We start from the raw sequence: 15,816 nt of genomic DNA, 5'->3' as shown, positions 1-15,816 counted from the left end.
TGAACACCACGACGAACTTATCCAAAAACTCCATAAATACCTTGTTCATCATGTTCATAAAGTAGGCAGGTGCGTTAGTCAGACCGAATGACATAACGGTGTACTCATATAGCCCATACCTTGTGGTAAAAGCTGTCTTAGGTATATCCTGCTCTCGAATCTTCAACTGCTGGTATCCTGATCGCAAATCGATCTTGGAAAATACTTTAGCTCCTTGTAGTTGGTCAAACAAATCATTGATCATCGGCAGTGGGTACTTGTTCTTGATGGTCACTTCATTCAATCCACGATAATCAACAACCATCCTCCGATCCATCTTTCTTCTCCACTAGAAGTACTGGTGATCCCCAAGGTGACGGACTTGGACGAATATATCCTTTATCCAATAACTCCTTAATCTGCTTCTTAATTTCCTCCAAATCCTTTGCGGGCATTCTATACGGTCTCTTAGATATTGGCCCTGTGCCTGGCAAAAGCTCAATCAAAAAATCAATGTCTCTATCCGGTGGCATGCCTGGCAACTCCTCTGGAAATATGTCAGGGAAATCCTTCACCACTGGTACTTCCTCCTGTACAACTCCTGATAAGGAATTCACTTGAGTCCTCTTCGGCACATGCCGGGATACATACTTAATCCTTCTTCCTTCTGGGGTAGTAAGCAAGATCGTCTTACTGGCGCAATCGATGTTTCCTCCATACATCGATAGCCAATCCATTCCCAAAATCACATCTAGACCTTGCGTCTCCAAAACTATTAGGTCTGAGGGGAAAACATGCCTACCTATGGCCAATGGCATCTGAAAACATCCTTGGCTTGCCATATACTCTACTCCTAGCGAGCTTACTAACATAGGTGTTCTAAGAACTTTGGTGGGCAACTTATACTTATCCACAAATCCCCTTGATATGTATGAATGTGATGCACCAGTATCAAAAAGAACGATTGCAGTAAACGACTTAACCAAAAACTTACCTATTACTGCATCAGGCTGGGCTTCTACCTCCTCCACGTTAACGTGGTTCACTTGTCCTTTGTTGAAAGGGTTCAGCTTCTTCCCCGAGCTTCCATTGCCATTCCATTCTTAGCTTCAGGACATTCATTTGCATAATGTCCAGTCTTCTGGCATTTGTAGCAAGTGACGTGGCTCAGATCCTTCTTGGCTGGGGTTGATGGGTTGGAACGGTTTTGTCCGTTGCTTCCTCCGTTCCCATTGCCATTCTTGGGGCCACTATGATTGTGCAAGCTCCCTCCATTGTGATTGTGACCTCCGTGGTTATGCTGAGGTGTCCTCCCGAGTTCGGTGTAAAACGAGGCTTCTGATGAGCTCCTGTACTGTACTTTCCTTGTCCATACTTCCTCTTACGGCTCTCAATCTGCTGCTGCTTCCCTTCAATCATGAGAGCTCTGTCTACCAACTCCTGGTGGTTGTTAAAAGTTGCCACCATCAACTGCATGCTCAGCTCATCATTCAGTCCTTCCAGAAACTTCTCCTGCTTAGCTGCATCCGTAGCAACGTCATCTGGGGCATAACGTGCTAACTTACTGAAATCCTCCACGTATTGGCCAACGGTACGTCCTCCTTGGCGTAAGTTGCGAAACTCACACTTCTTCATGGCCATAGCTCCTGCTGAAACATGGGCAATACGGAAAGCTTGCTGAAACTGGTCCCATGTGACAGTGTCAATGGGGTGAGTGGCTGTGTAATTCTCCCACCATGATGCTGCGGGTCCATCAAGCTGATGTGCAGCAAAACACACTCTCTCCGCATCTGTGCATCCTATAGTGGTCAATTTCCTTCCAATCTTGCGAAGCCAATCATCTGGAACAATCGGCTCGGTGCTGCTGGAAAACACTGGCGGCTTCAGCCTAAGAAAACGGGCTAAGTGGTCAACTGGTGGTGGTGGTGGTGGGTTGTTGTTCTTGTTGTTCCGCTGGTTCTGAACTAGCACTTGCATCAGGGCATTCTGCTGCTGAATCAATGAGTGATCTCCGGTGGGAAAACAAATCCGGTGTCACGTCTCGGAGGCATCTGATGGGTTTAGAAAAGATGAGAAAATAGGATAGAATGAGATCTAGAGGGAAAACACTACCCATATGCACATGAGACAAACACAATCATATCACTCCAATCAATTCAAACAAGGCATACAATCGATCTAACTATCGTTACAAAGTGCTTGGACTATACTATATACATGGTGGAATACTACTACTGATATGGTGGTCGATTAGAAAAATTGATCGGTCGAAGACTCCATGATATCTGCTCCAGCTTCATCAACATAGTCATCATCGCTATCGTCAGGGTCCGAGTCGGTGTCGTCGATGATGATATAGTTCTCCGGGCAAGTGGAACTGTCATCTTCTCCTCCTGGCGCAGGGTCTCCCATGAAAACTCCTAGCTTCTTTGTCAGGTCGCCATTCTTCTCTACTAGTGCGACGATTTCCTCCATATAATCTTTGCGTGTAGCCTTGAGTTCTTCCTCCAGCTCCGTGATCCTTGTCATTGCCTTCTTCAAATCCGCCATGCCTGCGCACATCTGGTTCTCCTGGCATCGAATGTGCTGGTTTAACTCCTGAATGAAAGCTACAATAGATCTATCCTTCCTGGTGCTGATCATCTCCCATTGCTCTTCTCGGCGCCCACAAATCTGATAGATAGTATCCTTGAGATCATTGTGGTACACTTCTCCAATGCGTCCCATGGTGATGTGGGCTGCCATGCTCTTTCCTAGACTCCAGGTTGGTGCATCGAAAGAAAACTTTATGGGCTCAGTGACTGGCGCGTACGTCCTTCCTGGAACTTGAACTTGAATCATCCAGCGCTCCTCTTCTGGTAAAGTGGCGTTGTAGGTCCCGGTGAAGCTTGGTATTCCGATGTTCAAGTACCTAGTAACTTCCTTCAAGTGTCGTCCAAAAGGTGTGTCCTCGCCCGGTTGCGCGAACTTGTTCCTTGCATCCGCCATCCTAAAAGAGTGGAAGAAAGGAGAGGAGTCAGAAATGAGAAGAGAGTAGTGATCTAGGGCTTTAGCTTAGTGGTCGTGTTCTACAGTCAACATGTACTCTCATACCATCTTTGTAGCGACCAGACCTCAAACAATCTAGTCTCTATGCATCAGTGTCATCCCTGGATCAGTAATACTGACACGCACAGTACTTGAAGGATTTATAACAGAGTAGCAATCACACACTTATTACATCGAATAGTCTCAAGAGAGAACTTTATTACAATAAATATGGCTTAATGCCATCTAATACGATAACAGCGAAGGCTTGGAAGATAAAGTGAGTCCATCAACTCCAATGGCATCACTGAGTATAAGACCACGACCTATGGCACCTTAATCGTCGTCTGAAAAGTCTGCAACATGAACGTTGCAGCCCGTAAACAGGTCAGCACATGGAATATGCTGGCAAAGTAACACATAGAGAGTAATGAGCAGAATAATGCTAACACTACATGCATATTTGGCTGGTGGAAAGCTCTATGGTTACAATTTTGCGAAAAGCCAATTTTTCTCTACAACAAAGGAATAAAATTTTGTTTAACTATTATGGTGGTTGTTAAACATTGAGAAGGTTCACCCAACTCAATCCCAATTAAGCAATATTCATTAAACCCAACAAATTTAATTAAGTAACATGTTGAGATTCACATGATAATCCAAAAACTAGATACTCAAGATGTCCATAACCGGGGACACGGCTAACCATGATTAGATTGTACACTCTGCAGAGGTTTGCGCACTTTTCCCCACAAGACTCGATCTCCTCCCTTGGATTTCTCGCACTTCATGATGTTTGAGAAACGGATGACCGAGACACAGTCTTCCAGAAGCGTTAGCACCTTACGATGGGTAGACAGTTACACCTACTTTCCCCTACATCTGCTAGTCTACCACTGTAAGAGTTCACACGACTTAATCAACTATGCTAAAGCCCATAATAGCTTGTGGTTGCACACGGAAGTTTCTAGCATGAATAATCTCATGATCCCTTTATGCCTGGGTGGCGGTCCATAGGAGAATCACACGGTACCCCGGGATATCCAAAAAAATAGGCAACACTAGGTTCCCCAGGTGCCTCAATCCACCCAGATGTGTATTTAAGTAGCCACCTTAAGTTAACCATTAATCAACAATCTCACATCTGTCATGTAATCACTCAAACCCAATCCATGTCCACAAGCATAGCATAGCAATATAAGCAAACGTAGAAGTAACTCCCAAGGGTTTGATAATAAAATAGGTAATAGGTACTACCTCATCTACTTCCCAAAACCCACAAATTAAACAGATCTTAACAATGCAATAGTTTGAGGGTTGATCTAATGCAATAAAACTGGGTGGTAAAGAGGTATGATCAAAGTGTTACTTGCCTTGCTGATGATCTGTGAAACCTAGAGACTCATAGTAGCACGCGTCGCACTCCGGGTACTCTATCGCAAACAAACAATACATACATAAGCAATCAAGCAAGGGTGCACGGGTAAAACTCAAATAAGAGATCTAACTAGAAAGTTCAACTTAAGAACTCCGGTTTGCAAAAAGAATCAAATCGAACGAAGCAACGAAACTCAAACGGCGAAAGAAACAAGCTCCGTTTACTAATCTGTTCCTAAGTCAATTTTTTACTGTACCAAAAACTTGTTCAAGTTGGTTAAACAGAAAGAGGGTTTCGAGACGAAACTCTAGGCACTTGAATCGCCTGATTCCGATAAACGAGCGAAAAGTTATACTAAAACGAAAAACAGATCGGAAATCGCGATCGAAAATATTCGCGAAAATTCTAAGAAAAAGAAAAACTTACGAACAGGCTAACGAACGAACGTTCGCTGTCTGCGGCTAAACGACGAAAACCGTTCGTTAAAACGAACATACGGACGAACGTCCGCTAAATAACTAAACCGATAAAAATATAAATCGAACCGATCTAAAAAAAGGGATCTAGGTTTAAAAAAACCGAACGGTTTTATAAAAAAATACCGGCTGCGGCTACCTCGAGTCCGGCGAGATCTCCAGTGAGGCGGTGATGTGGCGGCAGGGTCCGGCAGGGTCGGCGGGGTGGACGGCGGCTCCGGCGGGCGGCGTGGGCATCGGCGGGGCGGCGGCTAGGGTTCGGGTTGGCGGCGGCGGCTCGGGTGGGCTGCGGGCGCCGGGGTCGCGGCTTATAAGGGCCGGCCCGAGGAGTCCTGCTCGGGTACGGCCCGGAGTCGGTTGACTTTTTTTAAACAATTCGGACGTGCAGAAAAAGAAAGAAAAGAAATACTAAACGGACTCCAAAAAAACCCGAAATAAATTTTCCCCGTCCTCTAAAAATAAGCCGGACAAGATGAACATTTATTTGGGCCTAAAATGGAATTTTGAAAAACGCATATTTTTCCTAGGCAAATAAAATAGAAATAAAATCCAAATAGAATCAAATATTTGTTTTTAATATTTTTGCTCCAATATTTCATTATTTTTTGGAGAAGTCATATTATCCCGTCTCATATATTTTAAATATGAAACATTTTTCGGAGAGAAAAATAATTAAAACAAATGATCCTCGTTTCGATATTTGATAAAATTCAAATATGAAATTCTTGAAATCACCAACTCTCTTCGTGGGTCCTTGAGTTGCTTAGAATTTTGAGGATCGCAAACCAAAATGCAATAAAATATGATATGCATGATGATCTAATGTATAACATTCCGAATTGAAAATTTGGGATGTTACAAAGGAAATAGTAAAGCTTCTTGAGGCAGGTATTATTTATCCCATTGCTGATAGTTAGTGGGTAAGTCCTGTCCATTGTGTTCCTAAGAAGGGAGGTATTACTGTCGTTCCCAATGATAAAGATGAATTGATTTCGCAAAGAATTATTACAGGTTATAGGATAGTAATTGATTTCCGCAAATTAAATAAGGCTACTAAAAAGGATCATTACCCCTTACCTTTTATTGATCAAATGCTAGAAAGATTATCCAAACATACACATTTTTGCTTTCTAGATGGTTATTCTGCTTTCTCTCAAACACCTGTGTCAGCCGATGATCAATCAAAGACCACTTTTACTTGCCCTTTCGGTACTTTTGCTTATAGACATATGCCTTTTGGTTTACGTAATGCACCTCCTACCTTTCAAAGATGCATGATGGCTATATTCTCTGACTTTTGTGAAAAGATTTGTGAGGTTTTCATGGACGATTTTTCCATCTATGGATCCTCTTTTGATGATTGATTGAGCAACCTTGATCGAGTTTTGCAGAGATGTGAAGAAACTAACCTTGTCTTGAATTGGGAAAAGTGCCACTATATGGTTAATGAAGGTATTGTCTTGGGGCATAAAGTTTCTGAAAGAGGTATTGAAGTTGATAAAGCCAAGGTTGATGCTATTGAAAAGATGCCATGTCCCAAGGACATCAAAGGTATAAGAAGTTTCCTTGGTCATGCCGGTTTTTATAGGAGGTTCATTAAGGACTTCTCAAAAATTTCTCAGCTTCTGACTAATCTATTACAAAAAGATATACCATTTGTCTTTGATGATGATTGTGTAGAAGCATTTGAAATACTTAAGAAAGCATTGATCTCTACACCTATTGTTCAGCCACCTGATTGGAATTTACCCTTTGAAATTATGTGTGATGCTAGTGATTATGCTGTAGGTTCTGTTCTAGGGCAAAGAGTTGATAAGAAATTAAATGTTATCCAATATGGTAGTAAAACTCTAGACAATGCTCAAAGAAATTATGCTACTACTGAAAAAGAATTCTTAGCAGTTGTATTTGCCTGTGATAAGTTCAGACCTTATATTGTTGATTCTAAAGTAACTATTCACACGGATCATGCTGCTATTAAATATCTTATGGAAAAGAAAGATGCTAAACCTAGACTTATTAGATGGGTTCTCTTGCTACAAGAATTTGATTTGCATATTATTGATAGAAAGGGAGCTGAGAACCCCGTTGCAGACAACTTGTCTAGGTTCGAAAATCTTCTTGATGACCCACTACCTATTGATGATAGCTTTCCGGATGAACAACTAAATGTCATAAATGCTTCTCGTATTGCTCCATGCTATGCTGATTATGCTAATTATATTGTTGCTAAATTTATACCACCTAGTTTCACATACCAGCAAAAGAAAAAGTTTTTCTATGATTTGAGACATTACTTTTGGGATGACCCACATCTTTATAAAGAAGGAGTAGATGATGTTATTAGACGTTGTGTACCTGAGCATGAACAGGAACAGATCCTACGCAAGTGTCACTCCGAGGCTTATGGAGGACACCACGCTGGAGATAGAACTGCACATAAGGTATTGCAATCCGGTTGTTATTGGCCTACTCTCTTCAAGGATGCCTGTAAGTTTATCTTATCTTGTGACGAATGTCAAAGAATAGGTAATATTAGTAGACGTCAAGAAATGCCTATGAACTATTCACTCGCTATTGAACCATTTGATGTTTGGGGCTTTGATTATATGGGGTCGTTTCCTGCCTCTAATGGTTACACACATATTTTAGTTGTTGTTGCTTATGTTACTAAGTGGGTAGAAGCTATTCCAACTAGTAGTGCTGATCATAACACTTCTATTAAAATGCTTAAAGAAGTTATTTTCCCGAGGTTTGGAGTCCCTAGATATTTAATGAATGATGGTGGTTCACATTTTATTCATGGCGCTTTCCGAAAAATGCTTGCTAAATATGATGTTAATCATAGAATTGCATCTCCTTATCACCCACAGTCTAGTGGTCAAGTAGAATTGAGCAATAGAGAGCTCAAATTAATTTTGCAAAAGACTGTTAATAGATCTAGAAAGAATTGGTCCAAGAAACTTGATGATGCATTGTGGGCCTATAGAACTGCATATAAAAATCCTATGGGTATGTCTCCGTATAAAATGGTTTATGGAAAAGCATGTCACTTACCTCTCAAACTAGAACATAAGGCTTATTGGGCTATTAAAGAGCTGAATTATGATTTCAAACTTGCCGGTGAGAAGAGGTTATTTGACATTAGCTCACTTGATGAATGGAGAAACCAAGCTTATGAAAATGCCAAATTGTTTAAAGAAAAAGTTAAAAGATGGCATGACAAAAGAATACAAAAGCGTGAGTTTAATGTAGGTGATTATGTATTGCTATACAACTCTCGTTTAAGATTTTTTGCAGGAAAACTTCTCTCTAAATGGGAAGGTCCTTACGTTATCGAGGAGGTCTATCGTTCCGGTGCCATAAAAATCAACAACTTCGAAGGCACAAATCCGAAGGTGGTGAACGGTCAAAGAATTAAACACTATATCTCAGGTAATCCTATAAATGTTGAAACCAATGTTATTGAAACCGTAACCCCAGAGGAATACATAAGGGACACTTTCCGGAACGTTTCAGACTCTAAAAAGGAATAGGTATGTGGTACGGTAAGTAAACCGACTCCAAAACAGTTTTTATAGCAATATTTCTCCGTTTTGGAATATTTAGAAAAATATAAAAATAAGAAGCAGTCCGGGAAGGACACGAGGGCTCCACGAGGGTGGAGGGCGCGCCCTACCCCCCTGGGCCCGCACCTTGCCTCATGGGCACCTCGTGCGCTCCCCGGACTCCGTTTTCTTGCACAATATGTATTTTGGTCAGTAAGAATTCATTATATAATCTCCCGAAGGTTTTGACCTCTGTATCATGCAAATATTCTTTGTTCTCGTTTCGAGCTGTTGCTGTTGCAGATTAGAGCAAGATGTCTTCTCAAGAGTCAGTCGGAGAGAGCCGGGTGTCTCATCCGGCATCGAGACCAAGGACAAACAGCGATGCTGACCACTTTGGGCTAGCAACGGAGGAAGAGATGGAGGCTGATTTGATGAGGATAGATGCCATGGAGGATCAAGAAGTCACTTCTCGCTTCCGAGCTGTGTTCACGATGGGGGAACTACAGAGCTCAGCCATTCCAAACTCGATTAGCCCTTCCAATATTAGATTTCTTTCTTATGAAAATATGAAGAAGAGTGTCACTTGTTCTCCCGCAGCTATGCAACACCCTTGGGTGCAAGGAGCTTTAGCCGTTACAGGAAACCTTCATAAGGAGATAATGGATCTCAAGCGGCAACTCAATAAGCTTGAGGAAGAGAATCGTATCCTGAGGGGCATTATCGCCAAGAATATCACATCACCATCCCCGAAGAAGGAGACATAATCACATGGGTATGGGCACTCCCCTTGGCAACTTCCAAGCTTGGGGGAGGTGCCCCAGTATAGTATCACAACCACATCTCCTATCTTTACCTTTTTCTTAGTTCGATCCTATTAGTAGTATCTTGATCTAGTAGAATAAAAGTTTTGGTATGATCTAGTTTTGAGTTTTGCTTTATGATCTCTCTATGTAATCGAGTCCGTGAGCTGTATATAATAAAGATTAGTGTTGAGTCAAGGGCTTGATTATCTTGCTATGATCTTGAGGGAATAAAAGCAAAGAAAATAATAAAAAGAAACAGAGAGATCATATGGATCTTATGAAGAGTAATGACTTCACATAGGAAGAGTATGATGATTAAAAATTGTTGAGAGTTGACAAACATAGCTTTGGTCATCGTTGCAATTAATAGGAAGTAATAAAGAAAGAGAGGTTTCACATATAAATATACTGTCTTGGACATCTTTTATGATTGGGAGCACTCATTAAAATATGACATGCTAAAGAGTTGATCTTGGACAAGGAAGACAACGTAATGGGTTATGTTTTCTTATACCTGAGATAAAGTATATTGTCATGGATCATCCAACATGTTGAGCTTGCCTTTCCACCTCATGCTAGCCAAATTCTTTGCACCAAGTAGAGATACTACTTGTGCTTCCAAAAACCCTTAAACCAGTTTTGCCATGAGAGTCCACCATATCTACCTATGGATTGAGTAAGATCCTTCAAGTAAGTTGTCATCGGTGCAAGCAATAGAAAAATTGCTCTCTAAATATGTGTGATTGATTGGTGTGGAGGAGATAAGCTTTATACGATCTTGTGATGTGGAAGAAATAAAAGCGACGGGCTGCATAATAATGGTTCATATCACAAGTGGCAATATAAAGTGACGTTCTTTCGCATTAAGATTTTGTGCATCCAACCCTGAAAGCGCATGGCAACATCTGCTTCCCTCTGCGAAGGGCCTATCTTTTATTATTATCTTCTACCTTATGCAAGAGTCATGGTGATCTTCACCTTTCCTTTTTTATATTTTATCCTTTGGCAAGCACAGTGTGTTGGAAAGATCTTGATAGATATATCTAACTGGATGTAAGTTAGCATGAACTATTATTGTTGACATTACCCTTGAGGTAAAAGGTTGGGAGGCGAAACTATAAGCCCATATCTTTCTCTGTGTCCGGTTAAAACTCCGTAACCACAAGTATTGCATGAGTGTTAGCAATTATGAAAGACTAAATGATAGTTGAGTATGTGGACTTGCTAGAAAGCTCTGACATAGACTCTTTCTGATGTTATGATAAATTGCAATTGCTTCAATGACTGAGATTATAGTTTGTTGGTTCTCAATAAAGTTTCTCATTCATAATTTGCATTGTGAATAGATTATTACTTGAGCATAAGAAATCATATGACAATATCTATATATGTTGCCGTTATGAGAATAATCATGATGCCCTCATGTCCGTATTTTATTTTTTCGACACCTCTACCTCTAAACATGTGGACATATTTATCGTTATCGGCTTTCGCTTGAGGACAAGCGAGGTTTAAGCTTGGGGGAGTTGATATGTCCATTTTGCATCATCCTTTTATATCGATATTTATTGCATTATGGGATGTTATTACACATTATGTCACAATACTTATGCCTATTCTCTCTTATTTTACAAGGTTTACATAAGGAGGGAGAATGCCGGCAGCTAGAATTCTGGGCTGGAAAAGGAGCAAATATTAGAGACCTATTCTGCACAACTCCAAAAGTCCTGAAACTCCACAAAAGTTATTTTTGGAAATAATAAATAATACTGAGCGGAAAAATACGTCAGGGGGGCCTCCACCTGTCCACGAGGGTGGGGGGCGCGCCCCCTGCCTCGTGGGCCCCTGTTGGCCCTCCGGTGCCCATCTTCTGCTATATGAAGTCTTTCGTCCGAAGAAAAATCACAAGCAAGCATTCGGGACAAGACTCCGCCGCCACGAGGCGGAACCTTGGCGGAACCAATCTAGGGCTCCGGCAGAGCTGTTCTGCCGGGGACACTTCCCACCGGGAGGGGGAAATCATCGCCATCATCGTCACCAACGCTCCTCTCATCGTGAGAGGGCAATCTCCATCAACATCTTCACCAGCACCATCTCCTCTCAAACCCTAGTTCATCTCTTGTATCCAATTCTTGTCTCTAAGTCTGGGATTGGTACCTGTAGGTTGTTAGTAGTGTTGATTACTCCTTGTAGTTGATGCTAGTTGGTATATTTGGTGGAAGATCATATGTTCAGATCCTATATGCATATTAATACTCCACTGATTATGAACATGAATATGCTTTGTGAGTAGTTACGTTTGTTCCTGAGGACATGGGAGAAGTCTTGCTATTAGTAGTCATGTGAATTTGGTATTCGTTCGATATTTTGATGAGATGTATGTTGTCTATCCTCTAGTGGTGTTATGTGAACGTCGACTACATGACACTTCACCATTATTTGGGCCTAGAGGAAGGCATTGGGGAGTAATAAGTAGATGATGGGTTGCTAGAGTGACAGAAGCTTAAACCCTAGTTTATGCGTTGCTTCGTAAGGGGCTGATTTGGATCCATATGTTTCATGCTATGGTTAGGTTTACCTTAATACTTTTGTTGTAGTTGCGGATGCTTGCAATAGAGGTTAATCATAAGTGGGATGCTTGTTCAAGTAAGAACAGCACCCAAGCACCGGTCCACCCACATATCAAATTATCAAAGTACCGAACGCAAATCATATAAACGTGATGAAAACTAGCTTGACGATAATTCCCATGTGTCCTCGGAAGCGCTTTTATCTATATAAGAGTTTGTCCAGGCTTGTCCTTTGCTACAAAAAGGATTGGGCCACCTTGCTGCACTTTATTTATTTTTGTTACTTGTTGCTCGTTACAAATTATCCTATCACAAAACTATCTGTTACCACTTATTTCAGTACTTGCAGAGAATACCTTGCTGAAAACCGCTTATCATTTCCTTCTGCTCCTTGTTGGGTTTGACACTCTTACTTATCGAAAGGACTACGATAGATCCCCTACACTTGTGGGTCATCAGCGACCCAGTTTGTGCCGTGGGGTTCTGTGATGTAGAACCATTGTTTTTGCCATTCCTTAACAGTCTCCACGAAAGTGCCTTTTGACCAGGAGACATTGGCCAGCTTCCTCACCATGGCTCCCCCGCACTCTGCGTGCTGGCCGTCCACTACCTTCGGCTTCACGTTGAAAACCTTGAGCCATAGCCTAAAGTGGGGTTGGATGCGAAGGAAGGCCTCACACACGACGATGAACGCCGAGATGTTGAGGAATGAGTTCGGGGATAGATCATGAAAGTCTATCCCGTAATAGTACATTAGCCCGCGGACGAAAGGGTGGAGTGGAAACCCTAGCCCGCGGAGGAAATGAGGGATGAATACCACCCTCTCGTTGGGCTTCGGCGTGGGGACGACTTGCCCCTGAGCTGGAATACGGTGGGCGATTTCCTTAACCAAGTACCCAGCCGCCCGAAGCTCAGTAATGTCCTTCTCCTTGACGGAGGAGACCATCCATTTTCCTTGACCTCCGGATCCGGACATGGTCGGATGCTTTTCGAAGATGGAGAAAGATGGGGACTTGGGCGCTGGAGCTCAAGGATGGAAGGGGAGAGAAAGGAGAAGGCGTGAGTAGACAAGGGCGAATTCTTATCCCCTTATAAAGGCAGTGAATATTGAACGCCTTCCCACTCGCCTCAAAACTCGCCTATTCCCAAGGGTTGTGTAAACGGCACGGTTGGGTTACCCATACCTGTATTGATGAGAATCCCGCAATAAAGGGACACAATCGCTGCTTCGACAAGACATGCCAATGACAACCGCATCTCGAAACGTGGAACGGCAGACACAAAACGGTTCCAAATTATGACCGGGGGGACGTGATGTCGTGTTGTAAAAAGTTATCAGCGGATTGGACTCGTGGAGTATTATATTCTCTCTGCAGTTGTGTACGGTGTGTGTGCGTTACAGGTCCGGTTACAGTCATCACATCCGGAGACTATCCTGGAGTTCGGAAAGAAGGGAACCCGCCTTGCAATGCCGAAGACAAATCTGCGCGCCGGACTCCTCGTCATTGAAGCCAGGTTCAGGGGCTACTGAGGGAGTCCTGGACTAAGGGGTCCTCGGGCGTCCGGCCTATTAGCCATGGGCCGGACTGATGGGCTATGAAGATACGAAGACCGGAGACTGCACCCGTGTCCGGATGGGACTCTCCTTGGCATGGAAGGCAAGCTTGGCGACCAAATATGTAGATTCCTTTCCTTTGTAACCGACCTTGGGTAACCCTAGATCCTCCCGGTGGCTATATAAACCGGAGGACTTAGTCCGGAAAGGGCAGATACTCATTACCATAGTCATACAGGCTAGACTTCTAGGGTTTAGCTATTACGATCTCGTGATAGATCAACTCTTGTAATACTCATGTTCATCAAGATCAATCAAGCAGGAAGTAGGGTATTACCTCCATAGAGAGGGCCCGAACCTGGGTAAACATCGTGTCCCCTGTCTCCTGTTACCATCGACCTTAGACGCACAGTTCAGGACACCCTACCCGAGATCCGCCGGTTTTGACACCGACAATGGCTATGTTGACGGCTGAGGTGATCTGGTTATGGTGATTACTTGAGGATTTTGGTGTGACTGCTACTACCTTGACTCCCTTACTGTCAGATAGTACCGGTGCTATCAGCATTGCGCGTGATCCGGTGAAGCATGAGCTCACCAAACACATCGATGTGGATGCCCACTTTGTGCGTGCTGCTGTGCAGGATCAGACTCTCGCTCTTCACTATGTGCCCTCTGAGTTACAGTTGGCTGACTTCTTCACGAAGGCACAGACTTGAGCGCAGCATGGCTTTTTCCTCTTCAAACTCAGTGTTGTTGATCCACCATGAGTTTGAGGGGGGTTGCTAGAGTGACAGACGCTTAAACCCTAGTTTATGTGTTGCTTCGTAAGGGGCTGATTTGGATCCATATGTTTCATGCTATGGTTAGGTTTACCTTAATACTATTGTTGTAGTTGCGGATGCTTGAAATAGAGGTTAATCATAAGTGGGATGCTTGTTCAAGTAAGGACAGCACCCAAGCACCGGTCCACCCACATATCAAATTATCAAAGTACCGAACGCGAAACATATGAACGTGATGAAAACTAGCTTGATGATAATTCCCATGTGTCCTCGGGAGCGTTTTCCTTTATATAAGAGTTTGTCCAGGCTTGTCCTTTGCTACAAAAAGGAGTGGGCCACCTTGCTGCACTTTATTTACTTTTGTTACTTGTTGCTCGTTACAAATTATCCTATCACAAAACTATCTGTTACCTATTATTTCAGTGCTTGCAGAGAATACCTTGCTGAAAACCGCTTATCATTTCCTTCTGCTCCTCGTTGGGTTCGACACTCTTACTTATCGAAAGGACTACAATAGATTCCCTATACTTGTGGGTCATTAGTCCTAGAGGAGTGATCACTATCACTGGCAATCGGCAAAAGTTCGAAGAGTGCTTCCAGAAGGGCTCAAAAATCGCCGATGCACAAATGGCAGCAGTCGAAATGCAAGAATGCCGGAAGAACAGATATCTGAGTGATTTGTTGCGCTCTAAGAAGCCTGCCACTAATTCTGCATTTCAATCGCCCGGTGAAACCAAACTGATTCATATTCACCCGACCGATCCTAGTGCTGCTCCTACTCATATTTCAACTTCACTTGACAGCAAATAGGAAGAAGCGCTCATCCAGTTCCTCCGTGAGAACTGGGACATCTTCGCATGGAAACCTTCTGACATGCCAGGTGTACCCAGGGGACTGGCTGAGCATCGCTTGCGAGTCGACCCGAAGGTAAAACCGGTCAAGGAACATCTTCGACGGTCCACCGTACAGAAGAGAAAAGCAATTGATGAGGAAGTGGCTCGGCTCCTGGCGGCTGAGTTCATCCGAGAGATTTACCACTCCGAGAGGCTCGCCAATGTTGTCATGGTCCCCAAAAAGGACGATTCACTTCGCATGTGCATTGACTTCAAGCATATCAATCGGTCCTACCCGAAAGATCATTTCCCTCTCCCCTGCATCGACCAAATTGTTAACTCGACTGCGGGGTGTGAGCGATTGTCTTTTCTGGACGCTTATTCCGGATATCATCAGATCCGACTGTATGGACCCGATGAGATAAAAACGGCTTTCATCACTCCATTCGGATGCTTCTGTTATGTCACCATGCCATTCGGCCTGAAGAACGCCGGAGCCACATTCATGAGGATGATTCAAAAGTGTTTGCTCACTCAAATCAGTAGGAATGGGGAAGACATGGACGACATTATGGTCAAGTCACAAAAGGGTTCCGACATGTTGTGCTGACCTTGCTGAAACTTTTGCCAACCTCAGAAGGTATGATATCAAGCTTAATCCATCAAAGTGCACATTCGGAGTTCCTGGCGGAAAGTTACTCGGTTTCCTCGTTTCTGAACGAGGGATCGACGCTAACCCAGAGAAAGTTGGTGCTATACAACGGATGAAACGCCCTGTGCGTGTGCATGATGTACAGAAGCTTACTGGTTGTTTGGCCGCCTTGAGTCGATTCATTTCTCGCCTCGGTGAAAAGGCATT

The sequence above is a fragment of the Triticum aestivum genome, chromosome 5D, assembly GCF_018294505.1.
Source record: "Triticum aestivum cultivar Chinese Spring chromosome 5D, IWGSC CS RefSeq v2.1, whole genome shotgun sequence".
Taxonomy (NCBI): domain Eukaryota; kingdom Viridiplantae; phylum Streptophyta; class Magnoliopsida; order Poales; family Poaceae; genus Triticum; species Triticum aestivum.
This window is presented reverse-complemented; position numbering follows the sequence as displayed.